Source organism: Phyllobates terribilis, unplaced genomic scaffold, assembly GCF_046119375.1.
Source record: "Phyllobates terribilis strain yellow unplaced genomic scaffold, ASM4611937v1 Scaffold_139__1_contigs__length_4784569, whole genome shotgun sequence".
NCBI classification, from domain to species: Eukaryota; Metazoa; Chordata; class Amphibia; order Anura; family Dendrobatidae; genus Phyllobates; species Phyllobates terribilis.
In genome coordinates, this window is record NW_027362899.1 from 4,012,046 (window position 1) to 4,030,322 (window position 18,277).

The window sequence follows — 18,277 nt, forward strand, 5'->3', positions numbered from 1 at the left end:
CACTATTCTGCTGTTACTATTTGTCTTATCCGCCAGTCACCTCCAGAGCTGCATTCACTATTCTGCTGTTACATCGTGTCTTATCCTCCAGCCACCTCCAGAGCTGCAGTCACTATTCTGCTATTACATCAGATCTTATCCTCAAGCCACCTCCAGAGCTGCAGTCACTATTCTGCTCTTACATCATGTCTTATCCTTCAGTTACCTCCAGAGCTGCTGCCACTATTTTGCTGTTGCATTATGTCTTATCCTCCAATTACCTCCAGAGCTGCAGTTACTATTCCGCTGTTAAATCATGTCTTATCCTCTAGTCACCTCCAGATCTGCAGTCACTTTTCTACTGTTACATCGTGTCTTACACTCCAGTCACCTCCAGAGCTGCAGTCACTATTCTGCTGTTACATCGTGTCCTATCCTCCAGTCACCTCCAGAGCTGCATTCACTATTCTACTGTTACATGACATCTTATCCTCCAGTCACCTCCAGAGCTGCAGTCACTATTCTGCTGTTACATCGTGTCCTATCCTCCAGTCACCTCCAGAGCTGCACTCACTGTTCTGCTGTTACATCGTGTCTTATCCTCCAGTCAACTCCAGATCTGCACTCACTATTCTGCTGTTACATCGTGTCCTATCCTCCAGTCACCTCCAGAGCTGCACTCACTGTTCTGCTGTTACATCGTGTCTTATCCTCCAGTCTCCTGCAGAGCTGCAGTCACTATTCTGCTGTTACATCGTGTCTTATCCTCCAGTCACCTCCAGATCTGCACTCACTATTCTGCTGTTACATCGTGTCTTATCCTCCAGTCACCTCCAGATCTGCACTCACTATTCTGCTGTTACATCGTGTCTTATCCTCCCGTCACCTCCAGAGCTTCAGTCACTATTCTTCTGTTACATCGTGTTTTATCCTCCAGTCACCTCCAGAGCTGCCGTTACTATTCTGCTGTTACATCATGTCTTATCCTCCAGTCACCTCCAGAGCTGCAATCTCTATTCTGCTGTAACATCATGTCTTATCCTCCAGTCACCTCCAGAGCTGCAGTCACTTTTCTGCTGTTACATCGTGTCTTATCCTCCAGTCACCTCCAGAGCTGCAGTCACTATTCTGCTGTTACATCGTGTTTTATCCTCCAGTCACCTCCAGAGCTGCATTCACTATTCTACTGTTACATGACATCTTATCCTCCAGTCACCTCCAGAGCTGCACTAAGTATTCTACTGTTACTTCGTGTCTTATCCTCCAGTCACCTCCAGGTCTGCACTCACTATTCTGCTGTTACATCATGTCTTATCCTCCAGTCACCTCCAGAGCTGCACTCACTATTCTGCTGTTACATCTTGTCTTATCCTCCAGTGCTGCAGTCACTGTTCTGCTGTTACATCGTGTCCTATCCTCCAGTCACCTCCAGAGCTGCATCACTGTTCTGCTGTTACATCGTGTCTCATCCTCCAGTCACCTCCAGAGCTGCAATAACTATTCTGTTGTTACATCATGTCTTATCCTCCAGTCACCTCCAGACGTGCAGTCACTATTCTGCTGTTACATCATGTCTTATCCTCCAGTCACCTCCAGAGCTGCACTCACTATTCTGTTGTTACTTCATGTCTTATCCTCCAGTCAACTCCAGAGCTGCAGTTACTATTCTGCTGTTACATCGTGTCTTATCCTCCAGTCACCTCCAGAGCTGCATTCACTATTCTACTGTTACATGACATCTTATCCTCCAGTCACCTCCAGAGCTGCACTCACTATTCTGCTGTTACATCGTGTCTTATCCTCCAGTCACCTCCAGAGCTGCACTCACTATTCTGCTGTTACATCGTGTCTTATCCTCCAGTGCTGCAGTCACTGTTCTGCTGTTACATCGTGTCTTATCCTCCAGTCACCTCCAGAGCTGCACTCACTGTTCTGCTGTTACATGACATCTTATCCTCCAGCCACCTCCAGAGCTGTCACTATTCTGCTGTTACATTATGTCTTATCCTCCAATTACCTCCAGAGCTGCAGTTACTATTCTGCTGTTACATCGTGTCTTATCCTCCAGTCACCTCCAGAGCTGCATTCACTATTCTACTGTTACATGACATCTTATCCTCCAGTCACCTCCAGAGCTGCACTAAGTATTCTGCTGTTACTTCGTGTCTTATCCTCCTGTCACCTCCAGATCTGCACTCACTATTCTGCTGTTACATCGTGTCCTATCCTCCAGTCACCTCCAGAGCTGCAGTCACTTTTCTGCTGTTACATCGTGTCTTATCCTCCAGCCTCCTACAGAGCTGCACTCACTATTCTGCTGTTACATCGTGTCTTATCCTCCAGTGCTGCAGTCACTGTTCTCCTGTTACATCGTGTCTTATCCTCCAGTCACCTCCAGAGCTGCACTCACTGTTCTGCTGTTACATCATGTCTTATCCTCCAGTCATCTGCAGAGCTGCAGTCACTATTCTGCTGTTACATTGTGTCTTATTCTCCAGTCACCTCCAGAGCTGTAGTCACTATTTTGCTGTTACATCGTGTCTTATCCTCCAGTCACCTCCAGAGCTGCAGTGACTTTTCTGCTGTCACATCGTGTCTTATCCTCCAGTCACCTCCAGAGCTGCAGTCACTATTCTGCTGTTACATCATGTCTTATCCTCCAGTCAACTCCAGAGCTGTAGTTACTATTCTGCTGTTACATCGTGTCTTATCCTCCAGTCACCCCTAGAGCTGCACTCACTATTCTGCTGTTACATCATGTCTTCTCCTCCAGTCACCTACAGAGCTGAAGTCTCTATTCTGCTGTTAAATCATGTCTTATCCTGCAGTCACATCCAGAGCTGCACTCACTATTCTGCTGTTACATCGTGTCTTATACTCCAGTCACCTCAAGAGCTGTAGTCTCTATTCTTCTGTTACATCAGTTCTTATCCTCCATTCACCTCCAGAGCTGCACTCACTATTCTGCTGTAACATCGTGTCTCTTCCTCCAGTCACCTCCAGAGCTGCAATAACTATTCTGTTGTTACATCATGTCTTATCCTCCAGTCACCTCCAGAGGTGCAGTCACTATTCTGCTGTTACATCATGTCTTATCCTCCAGTCACCTCCAGAGCTGCACTCACTATTCTGTTGTTACATCATGTCTTATCCTCCTGTCACCTCTAGAGCTGCAGTCACTATTCTGCTGTTACTTCATGTCTTATCCTCCAGTCACCTCCAGAGCTGCACTCACTATTCTGTTGTTACATCGTGTCTTATCCTCCAGTCAACTCCAGAGCTGTAGTCTCTATTCTGCTGTTACATCAGGTCTTATCCTCCATTCACCTCCAGAGCTGCAGTCACTATTCTGCTGTAGCATCACGCCTTATCCTCCAGTCACCTCCAGAGCTGCACTCACTATTCTGCTTTTACATTATGTCTTATCCTCCAGTCACCTCCAGAGCTGCACTCACTATTCTGCAGTTACATCAGGTCTTATCATCCATTCACCTCCAGATCTGGACTCACTATTCTGCAGTTACATCGTGTCTTATCCTCCAGTCACCTCCAGAGCTGCACTCACCATTCTGCTGTTACATTGTGTCTTATCCTCCAGTCACCTCCAGAGCTGCTCTCACTATTCTGCAGTAAAATCAGGTCTTATCCTCCAGCCACCTCCAGAGCTGCTGTCACTATTCTGCTGTTACATTATGTCTTATCCTCCAATTACCTCCAGAGCTGCAGTTACTATTCTGCTGTTACATCATGTCTTATCCTCCAGTTACTTCCAGAGCTGCACTCACTATTCTGCTGTTTCATCGTGTCTTATCCTCCAGTCACCTCCAGAGCTGCAGTTACTGTTCAGCTGTTACATCGTGTCTTATCCTCCAGCCACCTCCAGAGCTTCAGTCACTATTCTGCTGTTACATCGTGTCTTATCCTCCAGTCACCTCCAGAGCTGCCGTTACTATTCTGCTGTTACATCATGTCTTATCCTCCAGTCACCTCCAGAGCTGCACTTAATATTCTGCTGTTACATCATCTCTTATCCTCCAGTCACCTCCAGAGCTGCATTCTCTATTCTGCTCTTATATCATGTCTTATCCTCCAGTCACCTCCAGAGCTGCAGTAACTATTCTGCTGTTACATCGTGTCTTATCCTCCAGTTACCTCCAGAGCTGCAGTCACTATTCTGCTGTTACAACATGGCTTATCCTCCAGTCACCTCCAGAGCTGCACTCACTATTCTGCTGTTACATCAGGTCTTATCCTCCAGTCACCTCCAGAGCTGCAGTCACTATTCTTCTGTTACATCAGGTCTTATCCTCCAGTCACCTCCAGAGCTGCAGTCTCTATTCTGCTGTTACATCAGGTCTTATCCTCCAGTCGCCTCCGGAGCTGCAGTCTCTATTCTGCTGTTACATCCTGTCTTATCCTCCATTCACCTCCAGAGATGCATTCACTGTTCTGCTATTACATCAGGTCTTATCCTCCAGTCACCTCCAGAGCTGCACTCAGTATCTGCTGTTACTTCGTGTCTTATCTTCCAGCCACCTCCAGAGCTGCACTCACTATTCTGCTGTTACATCGTGTCTTATCCTCCAGTCTCCTCCAGAGCTGCAGTCGCTGTTCTGCTGTTACATCGTGTCTTATCCTCCAGTCACCTCCAGAGCTGCACTCACTATTCTGCTGTTACATCAGGTCTTATCCTCCAGTCACCTCCAGAGCTGCACTCACTATTCTGCTGTAACATCGTGTCTTATCCTCCAGTCACCTCCAGTGCTGTAGTCACTATTCTGATGTTACATCGTGTCTTATCCTCCAGTCACCCCAAGAGCTGCACTCACTATTCTGCTGTTTCATCATGTCTTATCCTGCAGTCACCTCCAGAGCTGCAGTCTCTTATTCTCCTGTAACATCATGCCTTATCCTCCAGCCACCTCCAGAGCTGCAGTCAGTATTCTGCTTTTACATCGTGTCTTATCCTCGTCATCTCAAGGGCTGCACTCACTATTCTGCTGTTACATCGTGTCTTATCCTCCAGTCACCTTAAGAGCTGCAGTCACAATTCTGCTGTAACATCATGTTTTATCTGCCAGTCACCTCCAGAGCTGCACTCACTATTCTGCTGTTACATCGTGTCTCATCCTCCAGTCACCTCCAGAGCTGCACTCACTATTCTGCTGTTACGTCACGTCTTATCCTCCAGTCACCTTAAGAGCTGCACTCACTATTCTGCTGTTACATCGTGTCTTATCCTCCAGTCACCTCCAGAGCTGTAGTCTCTATTCTGCTGTTACATCAGGTCTTATCCTCCAGTTTTCTCCAGAGCTGTAGTCACTATTCTGCTGTTACGTCATGTCTTATTTTCCACTCACCTCCAGAGCTGCAGTCACTATTCTGCTGTTACAACGTGTCTTATCCTCCAGCCACCTTCAGAGCTGCAGTCACTATTCTGCTGTTACATCAGGTCTTATACTCCAATCATCTCCAGAGCTGTAGTCACTATTCTGCTGTTACATCAGGTCTTATCCTCCAGTCACCTCCAGAGCTGCAGTCTCTATTCTGCTGTTACATCGTGTCTTATCCTCCAGTCACCTCCAGAGCTGCAGTCACTGTTCTGCTATTACATCAGGTCTTATCCTCCAGTCACCTCAAAAGCTGCAGTCACTATTCTGCTGTTACTTCATGTCTTATCCTCCAACCACCTCCAGAGCTCCACTCACTGTTCTGCTGTTACATCGTGTCTTATCCTCCAGTCATATCCAGAGATCCACTCACTGTTCTGCTGTTACATCTTGTCTTATCCTCCAGTTACCTCCAGAGCTGTAGTCACTATTCTGCTGTACATCATGTCATATCCTTTAGTCCCCTCCAGAGCAGTAGTCTCTTTTCTGCTGTACATCATGTCATATCCTTTAGTCGCCTCAAGAGCTGCAGTCACTATTCCGCTGTTATATCGTGTCTTATCCTCCAGTCACCTCCATAGCTGCAGTCACTATTCTGCTGTTACATCGTGTCTTATCCTTCATTCACCTCCAGAGATGCAATCACTGTTCTGCTGTTACATCAGGACTTATCCTCCAGTCACCTCCCGAGCTGCAGTCACTATTCTGCTGTTACATCGCGTCTTATTCTCCAGTCACCTCAAGAGCTGCGGTCACTATTCTGCTGTTACATCAAGTCTTATCGTCCAGTCACCTTCAGAGCTACACTCACTATTCTGCTGTTACATCAGGTCTTATCTTCCAGTCACCTCCAGAGCTGCAGTCACTCTTCTGCTGTTACATCGTGTCTTATCCTCCAGTCACCTCCAGAGCTGTAATCACTATTCTGCTGTTACATCAAGTCTTATCCTCCAGTCTCCTCCAGATCTGCACTCACTATTCTGCTGTTACATCGTGTCTTATCCTCCAGTCACCTCCTGAGCTTCAGTCACTATTCTGCTGTTACATCGTGTCTTATCCTCCAGCCACCTCCAGATCTGCGCTCACTATTCTGCAGTTACATCAGGTCTTATCCTCCAGTCACCTCCAGAGCTGTAATCACTATTCTGCTGTTACATCAGGTCTTATCCTCCAGCCACCTCCAGATCTGCACTCACTATTCTGCTGTTACATCGTGTCTTATTCTCCAGTCACCTCCAGAGCTTCAGTCACTATTCTGCTGTTACATCGTGTCTTATCCTCCAGTCACCTCCAGAGCTGCTGTTACTATTCTGCTGTTACATCATGTCTTATCCTCCAGTCACCTCCAGAACTGCACTCACTATTCTGCTGTTACATCATCTCTTATCCTCCAGTCACCTGCAGAGCTGCAGTCACTTTTCTGCTGTTACATCGTGTCTTATCCTCCAGTCACCTCCAGAGCTGCAGTCACTTTTCTGCTTTTACATCGTGTCTTATCCTCCAGCCACCTCCAGAGCTGCACTCACTATTCTGCTGTTACATCGTGTCTTATCCTCCAGTCACCTCCAGAGCTGCATTCACTATTCTGCTGTTACATGACATCTTATCCTCCAGTCACCTCCAGAGCTGCACTCAGTTTTCTGCTGTTACTTCGTGTCTTATCCTCCAGTCACCTCCAGAGCTACAGTCACTGTTCTGTTGTTACATCGTGTCTTATCCTCCAGTCGCCTCCAGAGCTGCACTCAGTGTTCTGCTGTTACATCGTGTCTTATCCTCCAGTCACCTCCAGAGCTGCAGTCACTATTCTGCTGTTATGTCAGGTCTTATCCTCCAGTCACCTCTAGAGCTGCACGCACTATTCTGCTGTAACATCGTGTCTTATCCTCCAGTCACCTCCAGAGCTGCACTCACTATTCTGCTGTTACATCAGGTCTTATCCTCCAGTCACCTCCAGAGCTGCAGTCTCTATTCTGCTGTTACATCATGTCTTATCCTCCAGTCACCTCAAGTGCTGCAATCACTATTCTTCTGTTACATCATATCTTATCCTCCAGTCAACTCCAGAGCTGCAGTCTCTATTCTGCTGTTACACCATGTCTTATGCTGCAGTCACCTCCAGACCTGCGGTCACTATTCTGCTGTTACATTATGTCTTATCCTCCAGTCACCTCCAGAGCTGTAGTCACTATTCTGCTGTTACATCATGTCTTATCCTCCAGTCAACTCCAGAGCTGTAGTCACTATTCTGCTGTTACATCAGGTCTTATCCTCCAGTCACCTGCAGAGCTGCAGTCTCTATTCTGCTGTTACATCAGGTCTTATCCTCCAGTCGCCTCCAGAGCTGCAGTCTCTATTCTGCTGTTACATCATGTCTTATCCTCCATTCACCTCCAGAGATGCAATCACTGTTCTGCTATTACATCAGGTCTTATCCTCCAGTCACCTCCAGAGCTGCACTCAGTATCTGCTGTTACTTCGTGTCTTATCTTCCAGTCACCTCCAGATCTGCACTCACTATTCTGCTGTTACATCGTGTCTTATCCTCCAGTCTCCTCCAGAGCTGCAGTCGCTGTTCTGCTGTTACATCGTGTCTTATCCTCCAGTCACCTCCAGAGCTGCACTCATTGTTCTGCTGTTACATCGTGTCTTATCCTCCAGTCACCTCCAGAGCTGCAGTCACTATTCTGTTACATCAGGTCTTATCCTCCAGTCACCTCCAGAGCTGCACTCACTATTCTGCTGTAACCTCGTGTCTTATCGTCCAGTCACCTCCAGATCTGCAATTACCATTCTTCTGTTACATTGTGTCTTATCCTCCAGTCACCTCCAGTGCTGTAGTCACTATTCTGATGTTACATCGTGTCTTATCCTCCAGTCACCCCAAGAGCTGCACTCACTATTCTGCTGTTACATCATGTCTTATCCTGCAGTCACCTCCAGAGCTGCAGTCTCTTATTCTCCTGTAACATCATGCCTTATCCTCCAGCCACCTCCAGAGCTGCAGTCAGTATTCTGCTTTTACATCGTGTCTTATCCTCGTTATCTCAAGGGCTGCACTCACTATTCTGCTGTTACATCGTGTCTTATCCTCCAGTCACCTTAAGAGCTGCAGTCACAATTCTGCTGTAACATCATGTTTTATCTGCCAGTCACCTCCAGAGCTGCACTCACTATTCTGCTGTTACATCGTGTCTCATCCTCCAGTCACCTCCAGAGCTGCAGTCACTATTCTGCTCTAACATCATGTGTTCTCCTCCAGTTACCTCCATAGCTGCAGTCACTATTCTGCTGTTGCATCCTGTCTTATCCTCCACTTACCTCCAGAGCTGTGGTCACTATTCTGCTGTTACATCAGGTCTTATCATCCAGTCTTCTCCAGAGCTGTAGTCACTATTCTGCTGTTACGTCATGTCTTATTTTCCACTCACCTCCAGAGCTGCAGTCACTATTCTGCTGTTACAACGTGTCTTATCCTTCAGCCACCTTCAGAGCTGCAGTCACTATTCTGCTGTTACATCAGGTCTTATACTCCAATCACCTCCAGAGCTGCAGTCACTATTCTGCTGTTACATCCTGTCTTATCCTCCATTCACCTCCAGAGATGCAATCACTGTTCTGCTATTACATCAGGTCTTATCCTCCAGTCACCTCAAAAGCTGCAGTCACTATTCTGCTGTTACATCGTGTCTTATCCTCCAGTCACCTCCAGAGCTGCACTCACTATTCTGCTGTTAATTCATTTCTTATCCTCCAGTCACCTCCAGTGCTGCAGTTACTATTCTGCTGTTACATCGTGTCTTATCCTCCAGTCACCTCCAGAGCTGCAGTCACTATTCCGCTGTTACATCGTGTCTTAGCCTCCAGCTACCTCCAGAGCTGCAGTCACTATTCTGCTGTTACATCGTGTCTTATCCTCCAGCCACCTCCAGAGCTGCACTCACTATTCTGCTGTTACATCGTGTCTTATCCTCCAGTCACCTCCAGAGCTGCACTCACTATTCTGCTGTTACATTATGACTTATCCTCCAGTTACCTCCAGAGCTGCAGTCACTATTCTGATGTTACATCATGTCTTATCCTCCAGTTACCTCCAGAGCTGCAGTCACTATTCTGATGTTACATCATGTCTTATCCTCCAGTTACTTCCAGAGCTGCACTCACTATTCTGCTGTTACATCGTGTCTTATCCTCCAGTCACCTCCAGAGCTGCAGTCTCTATTCTGCTGTTACATCCTGTCTTATCCTCCATTCACCTCCAGAGATGCAATCACTGTTCTGCTGTTACATCAGGACTTATCCTCCAGTCACCTCCCGAGCTGCAGTCACTCTTCTGCTGTTACATCGTGTCTTATCCTCCAGCCACCTCCAGATCTGCGCTCACTATTCTGCTGTTACATCAGGTCTTATCCTCCAGTCACCTCCAGAGCTGTAATCACTATTCTGCTGTTACATCAGGTCTTATCCTCCAGCCACCTCCAGATCTGCACTCACTATTCTGCTGTTACATCGTGTATTATCCTCCAGTCACCTCCAGAGCTTCAGTCACTATTCTGCTGTTACATCGTGTCTTATCCTCCAGTCACCTCCAGAGCTGCTGTTACTATTCTGCTGTTACATCATGTCTTATCCTCCAGTCACCTCCAGAGCTGCACTCATTATTCTTCTGTTACAACATCTCTTATCCTCCCGTCACCTGCAGAGCTGCAGTCACTTTTCTGCTGTTACATCGTGTCTTATCCTCCAGTCACCTCCAGAGCTGCAGTCTCTATTCTCCTGTAACATCATGTCTTATCCTCCAGTCACCTCCAGAGCTGCAGTCACTTTTCTGCTTTTACATCGTGTCTTATCCTCCAGCCACCTCCAGAGCTGCACTCACTATTCTGCTGTTACATCGTGTCTTATCCTCCAGTCACCTCCAGAGCTGCATTCACTATTCTGCTGTTACATGACATCTTATCCTCCAGTCACCTCCAGAGCTGCAGTCACTGTTCTGTTGTTACATCGTGTCTTATCCTCCAGTCACCTCCAGAGCTGCAGTCACTGTTCTGTTGTTACATCGTGTTTTATCCTCCAGTCACCTACAGAGCTGCACTCACTGTTCTGCTGTTACATCGTGTCTTATCCTCCAGTCACCTCCAGAGCTTCAGTCACTATTCTGCTGTTATATCAGGTCTTATCCTCCAGTCACCTCCAGAGCTGCACTCACTATTCTGCTGTTACATCAGGTCTTATCCTCCAGTCACCTCAAGTGCTGCACTCACTATTCTGCTGTAACATCATGTCTTATCCACCAGCCACCTCCAGAGCTGCACTCACTATTCTGCTGTTACATCATGTCTTATCCTGCAATCACCTCCAGACCTGCGGTCACTATTCTGCTGTTACATCGTGTCTTATCCTCCAGTCAACTCCAGAGCTGTAGTCACTATTCTGCTATTACATCATGTTTTATCATGCAGTCACCTCCAGAGCTGCAGTCTCTATTCTCCTGTAACATCATATCTAATCCTCCAGTCACCTCCAGAGCTGCAGTCACTTTTCTGCTGTTACATCGTGTCTTTTCCTCCAGCCACCTCCAGAGCTTCACTCACTATTCTGCTGTTACATCCAGTCTTATCCTCCATTCAGCTCCAGAGATGCAATCACCGTTCTGCTGTTACATCGTGTCCTATCCTCTAGTCGCCTGCAGAGCTGCATTCACTATTCCGCTGTTACATCGTGTCTTATCCTCCAGTGCTGCAGTCACTGTTCTGCTGTTACATCGTGTCTTATCCTCCAGTCACCTCCAGAGCTGCACTCACTGTTCTGCTGTTACATCGTGTCTTATCCTCCAGTCACTTGCAGAGCTGCAGTCACTATTCTGCTGTAACATCGTGTCTTAACCTCCAGTCACCTCCAGAGCTGCACTTACCATTCTACTGTTATATTGTGTCTTATCCTCCAGTCACCTTCAGAGCTGCAGTTACTATTCTGTTGTTACATCATGTCTTATCCTCCAGTCAACTCCAGAGCTGTAGTCACTATTTTGCTGTTACATCATGTCTTATCCTCCAGACACCTCCAGACCTGCGGTCACTATTCTGCTGTTACATTATGTCTTATCCTGCAGTCACCTCGAGAGCTGCAGTCTCTATTCTCCTATAACATCATGTCCTATCCTCCAGTCACCTCCAGAGCTGCAGTCACTTTTCTGCTGTTACATCGTGTCTTATCCTCCAGCCACCTCCTGAGCTGCACTCACTATTCTGCTGTTACATCGTGTCTTATCCTCCAGGCACCTCCAAAGCTGCACTCACTTTTCTGCTGTTACATCGTGTCTTATCCTCCAGTCACCTCAAGAGCTGCCCTCACTTTTCTGCTGTTACATCGTGTCTTATCCTCCAGTCACCTCAAGAGCTGCCCTCACTTTTCTGCTGTTACATCGTGTCTTATCCTCCAGTCACCTCAAGAGCTGTAGTCTCTATTCTGCTGTTACATCGTATCTCATCCTCCAGTCACCTCCAGAGCTGCAATAACTATTCTGTTGTTACATCATGTCTTATCCTCCAGTCACCTCCAGAGGTGCACTCACTATTCTATTGTTACATCATGTCTTATCCTCCTGTCACCTCCAGAGCTGCAGTCACTATTCTGCTGTTACTTCGTGTCTTATCCTCCTGTCACCTCCAGAGCTGCAGTCTCTATTCTGCTGTTACATCAGGTCTTATCCTCCATTCACCTCCAGAGCTGCAGTCACTATTCTGCTGTTACATCACGCCTTATCCTCCAGTCACCTCCAGAGCTGCACTCACTATTCTGCTGTAACATCGTGTGTTATCCTCCAGTTACTTCCAGAGCTGCACTCGCTATTCTGCTGTTACATCATGTCTTATCCTCCAGTCAACTCCAGAGCTGTAGTCACTATTCTGCTGTTACATCGTGTCTTATCCTCCAGTCACCCCAAGAGCTGCACTCACTATTCTGCTGTTACATCATGTCTTATCCTCCAGTCACCTCCAGAGCTGCAGTCTCTATTCTGCTGTTACATCATGTTTTATCCTGCAGTCACCTCCAGAGCTACAGTCACTTTTCTGCTGTTACATTGTGTCTTATCCTCCAGCCACCTCCAGAACTGCACTCACTAGTCTGCTGTTACATCGTGTCTTATCCTCCAGACACCTCCAGAGCTGCAGTCACTATTCTGCAGTTACATCGTGTGTTATCCTCCAGCCACCTCCAGAGCTGCACTCACTATTCTGCTGTTACATCGTGTCTTATCCTCCAGACACCTCCAGAGCTGCAGTCACTATTCTGCTGTTACATCGTGTCTTATCCTCCAGTCACCTCAAGAGCTGCACTCACTATTCTTCTGTTACATTACGTCTTATCCTCCAGTCACCTCCAGAGCTGTAGTCTCTATTCTGCTGTTGCATCAGGTTTTATCCTCCATTCACCTCCAGAGCTACAGTCACTATTCTGCTGTAACATCATGTTTTATCTGCCAGTCACCTCCAGAGCTGCACTCACTATTCTGCTGTTACATCGTGTCTCATCCTCCAGTCACCTCCAGAGCTGCAATCTCTATTCTGTTGTTACATCATGTCTTATCTAGTGTTGAGCCACCCCCGTAGTGTTCGGGTTCGGTTCGTCGAACACCGGGATGTTCGAGGAACTGTTCGTCGAACACCTTAGAACACCGTCGAACACCGTTAAAACCAATGGCAGGCAAACAAAAACACATAGAAACACATAGAAAACACCTTCAAAGGTGTCCAAAAGCTGACAAACTGCTCAGAAGACGCTTTCTTTAAAAAAGCCGGCCGGCAATTCAGCAGCGGCATACACCGGTACCCGACAATTTAGACAAGAAGGAATAGAGCCTCACACATAGATTAGATAGATAGAAACATGTCAGTCACATATATATGAAGTACAGTGACAGTGTTGCTTACTGTACTTGTCATTTAGTGTAAAGGATTTATTAAAAAATATAATAGTGTTTTCATGCACTGTCTCTTTAAAAAAAGCCGGCCGGCAATTCAGCATCTGTACCCGACAATTTATAACAGACAGAATAGAGCTTCACACATAGATTAGATAGATAGAAACATGTCAGTCACATATATATGAAGTACAGTGACAGTGTTGCTTACTGTACTTGTCATTTAGTGTAAAGGATTTATTAAAAAAAATAATAGTGTTTTCATGCACCGTCTCTTTAAAAAAGCCGGCCGGCAATTCAGCAGCGGTACCCGACAATTTATAACAGACAGAATAGAGCTTCACACATAGATTAGATAGATAGAAACATGTCAGTCACATATATATGAAGTACAGTGATAGTGTTGGTTACTGTACTTGTCATTTAGTATTAAAATAAAGGATTTATTATTAAAAAAAATTGGCGTGGGGTTCCCCTTAATTTTAGTCTCTAGCGGAGGTTAAGCAGACAGCTGGGGCAGATGTTTGAAGCCTGGGAAGGGGGTAATACCCACGGAGCTTCCCAGGCTACTAATATCAGCCCCCAGCTGAATACATAGCCTTTACTAGCTATTAAAATGGGGGACCCCCCCAAAAAAATGACGTGGGGTCCCCCCTAATTTAATAGCTAGCAAAGGCTAGGCAGACAGCTGGGGGCTGATATTAATAGCCCAGGAAGGGAGCCATGAATATTGGCCCCCTCCCAGGCTAGAAACAGCAGCCGTCAGCCGCCCCAGAAATGCGCCAATTCTGGCACTTAGCCTCGCTCTTCCACGCTGCCCTGTAGCGGTGGCAGGGGGTAATAGGGCTGGGGTTGATGTCAGCTTATAATGCCAGCTGACATCAAGCCCAGGTTAGTAATGGAGAGGCGTCTATAAGACACCCCCATTACTAACCCCATAGTCAAAGTTAAAAGAAAACACAAACACCCAGAATAAAGTCCTTTAATTGAAATAAAGACACAATCCTTTATTGTTCTAAATTAAACCATACTTACCATCACGCCCATTCCAGCTGAAGCCAACGATCTCCTGCAATAAAAGAAAAATAATAAAGCAACATCATCCTTACCTTTCCATGGTTCCCACGACAGCTTCAGCTCTGCTACATCGAGATGACAGGCTGGACCGCAGCAGAACGCTGCCATCCAGCCTGTCATCACGCAGACACTGAGAAGCGCAGGCATGCTTGCGCTCTGCAGTGTCTGGCTGTGACGGCATAAAGATGAGACGAGTTCATGTCCAATGAACTCGGCGCACCTTATGCACGTCACTGACAGCGTGGGAAAATTCTCACGCTGAAGCGCTGAGTGCAGGAGAATTTTCCCACGCTGTCAGTGACGTGCATGAGGTGAGCCGAGTTCATTGGACATTAACTCGGCTCATCTGGATGCCCTCACAGAGAGACACTGTGGAGCGCAAGCAAGCAGTGTCTGCGGGATGACAGGCTGGATGGCAGCGTTCTGCTGCGGTCCAGCCTGTCATCTCGATGTAGCAGAGCTGAAGCTGTCGTGGGAACCATGGAAAGGTAAGGATGATGTTGCTTTATTATTTTTCTTTTATTTCAGGAGATCGTTGGCTTCAGCTGGAATGGGCGTGATGGTAAGTATGGTTTAATTTAGAACAATAAAGAATTGTGTGTTTATTTCAATTAAAGGACTTTTTTCTGGGTGTTGTGTTTTTTTTAAATACTTTACTAGAAATTCATGGTGGTCATGTCTAATATTGGCGTGACCCCATGAATTTTGGACTTAGGGCCAGCTGATAATGCCAAGCTGGCCCTAACCCCTTTATTACCCAGTGAGCCACCGCATCAGGGCCCTGGATGAGTTGGGTACAGCGCCAGAAGATGGCGCTTCTATGAACGCGCCATTTTCCGGGGCGGCTGCGGACTGCAATTTGCAGCGGGGGGGGCCCAGAAAGCTTGGGCCTCCCTGCGCTGCGGATTCCAGCCCCCAGCTGCCTAGTTGTACCTGGCTGGACACAAAAACAGGGCGAAGCCCCACGTCAATTTTCTTTAAATTATTTCATGAAATAATTAAGAAAAAAAGGGCTTCCCTATATTGTTGTGTCCGGCCAGGTACAAATAGGCAGCTGGTGGTTGGGGGCAGCCCGTTCCTGCCTGCTGTACCTGGCTGGACACAAATATAGTGCGAAGCCCCACGTCAATTTTTTTTTAATTATTTCATGAATTTCCTGAAATAATTTAAAAAAATTGAAGTGGGGCTTCGCACTATATTTGTGTCCAGTCAGGTACAGCAGGCAGGAACGGGCTGCCCCCAACCACCAGCTGCCTATTTGTACCTGGCCGGACACAACAATATAGGGAAGCCCTTTTTTTCTTAATTATTTCATGAAATAATTTAAAGAAAATTGACGTGGGGCTTCGCCCTGTTTTTGTGTCCAGCCAGGTACAACTAGGCAGCTGGGGGCTGGAATCTGCAGCGCAGGGAGGCCCAAGCTTTCTGGGCCCCCCCCCCCGCTGCAAATTGCAGTCCGCAGCCACCCCGGAAAATGGCGCGTTCATAGAAGCGCCATCTTCTGGCGCTGTACCCAACTCATCCAGGGCCCTGGTGCGGTGGCTCACTGGGTAATAAAGGGGTTAGGGCCAGCTTGACATTATCAGCTGGCCCTAAGCCCGAAATTCATGGGGTCACGCCAATATTAGACATGACCACCATGAATTTCTAGTAAAGTATTTAAAAAAAACACAACACCCAGAATAAAGTCCTTTAATTGAAATAAACACACAATTCTTTATTGTTCTAAATTAAACTATACTTACCATCACGCCCATTCCAGCTGAAGCCAACGATCTCCTGCAATAAAAGAAAAATAATAAACCAACCTCATCCTTACCTTTCCATGGCTCCCACGACAGCTTCAGCTCTGCTACATCGAGATGACAGGCTGGACCGCAGCAGAACGCTGCCATCCAGCCTGTCATCCCGCAGACACTGAGAAGCGCAGGCATGCTTGCGCTCCTCAGTGTCTGGCTGTGACGGCATCCAGATGAGCCGAGGTCATGTCCAATGAACTCGGCTCACCTCATGCACGTCACTGACAGCGTGGGAAAATTCTCCTGCACTCAGCGCTTCAGCGTGAGAATTCTCCCACGCTGTAAGTGACGTGCATGAGGTGAGCCGAGTTCATTGGACATGACCTCGGCTCATCTTTATGCTGTCACAGAGAGACAATGTGGAGCGCAAGCAAGCCTGCTCTTCTCAGTGTCTGCGGGATGACAGGCTGGATGGCAGCGTTCTGCTGCAGTCCAGCCTGTTATCTCGATGTAGCAGAGCTGAAGCTGTCGTGGGATCCATGGGAAGGTAAGGATGAGGTTGGTTTATTATTTTTCTTTTATTGCAGGAGATCGTTGGCTTCAGCTGGAATGGGCGTGACGGTAAGTATGGTTTAATTTAGAACAACAAAGAATTGTGTCTTTATTTCAATTAAAGGACTTTATTCTGGGTGTTTGTGTTTTTTTTAACTTTGACTATGGGGTTAGTAATGGGGGTGTCTTATAGACGCCTCTCCATTACTAACCTGGGCTTGATGTCAGCTGGCATTATAAGCTGACATCAACCCCAGCCCTATTACCCCCTGCCACCGCACCAGGGCAGCGTGGAAGAGCGAGGCTAAGTGCCAGAATTGGCGCATCCTATGAATGCGCCATTTCTGGGGCGGCTGACGGCTGGTGTTTCTAGCCTGGGAGGGGGCCAATATTCATGGCTCCCTTCCTGGGCTATTAATATCAGCCCCCAGCTGTCTGCCTAGCCTTTGCTAGCTATTAAATTAGGGGGAACCCCACGTCATTTTTTTGGGGGGGGTCCCCCATTTTAATAGCTAGTAAAGGCTATGTATTCAGCTGGGGGCTGATATTAGTAGCCTGGGAAGCTCCGTGGGTATTACCCCCTTCCCAGGCTTCAAACATCTGCCCCAGCTGTCTGCTTAACCTCCGCTAGAGCCTAAAATTAAGGGGAACCCCACGCCAATTTTTTTAATAATAAATCCTTTATTTTAATACTAAATGACAAGTACAGTAACCAACACTATCACTGTACTTCATATATATGTGACTGACATGTTTCTATCTATCTAATCTATGTGTGAAGCTCTATTCTGTCTGTTATAAATTGTCGGGTACAGATGCTGAATTGCCGGCCGGCTTTCTTAAAGAGACGGTGCATGAAAACACTATTATTTTTTTTAATAAATCCTTTACACTAAATGACAAGTACAGTAAGCAACACTGTCACTGTACTTCATATATATGTGACTGACATGTTTCTATCTATCTAATCTATGTGTGATTCTCTATTCCTTCTATTCTAAATTGTTGGGTACAGATGCTGAATTGCCGGCCGGCTTTTTTAAAGAGACGGTGCATGAAAACACTATTATTTTTTTTGATAAATCCTTTACACTAAATGACAAGTACAGTAATCAACACTGTCACTGTACTTCATATATATGTGGCTGACATGTTTATATCTATCTAATCTATGTGTGAAGCTCTATTCTTTCGGTTCTAAATTGTCGGGTACCGGTGTATGCCGCTGCTGAATTGCCGGCTTTTCATGTTTCACTGTTGGCACTGTTCCCATCGATTTGGGCAATCACTGTAATGCCACAACCACCATGGCTGTGGCATTACAGTGAGTGGCAGACAATCCCTGCATGATTGGTGCTCTAAATAGCACCAGACATGCAGGACACGCTTTTGGTGCACGAACAGTTATCGAACATAACCTCGAACAGCCGAATTTTTTGCAAATCGTTCGGGTTCGTCGAACAACTCGAACACCGCCCAAAACAGCTCGAATTTGAGATTGGCGAACAGTTCTAGTCGAACACCGCTCATCTCTAGTCTTATCCTCCAGTCACCTCCAGAGGTGCAGTCACTATTCTCCTGTTACTTCGTGTCTTATCCTCCAGTCACCTCCAGAGCTG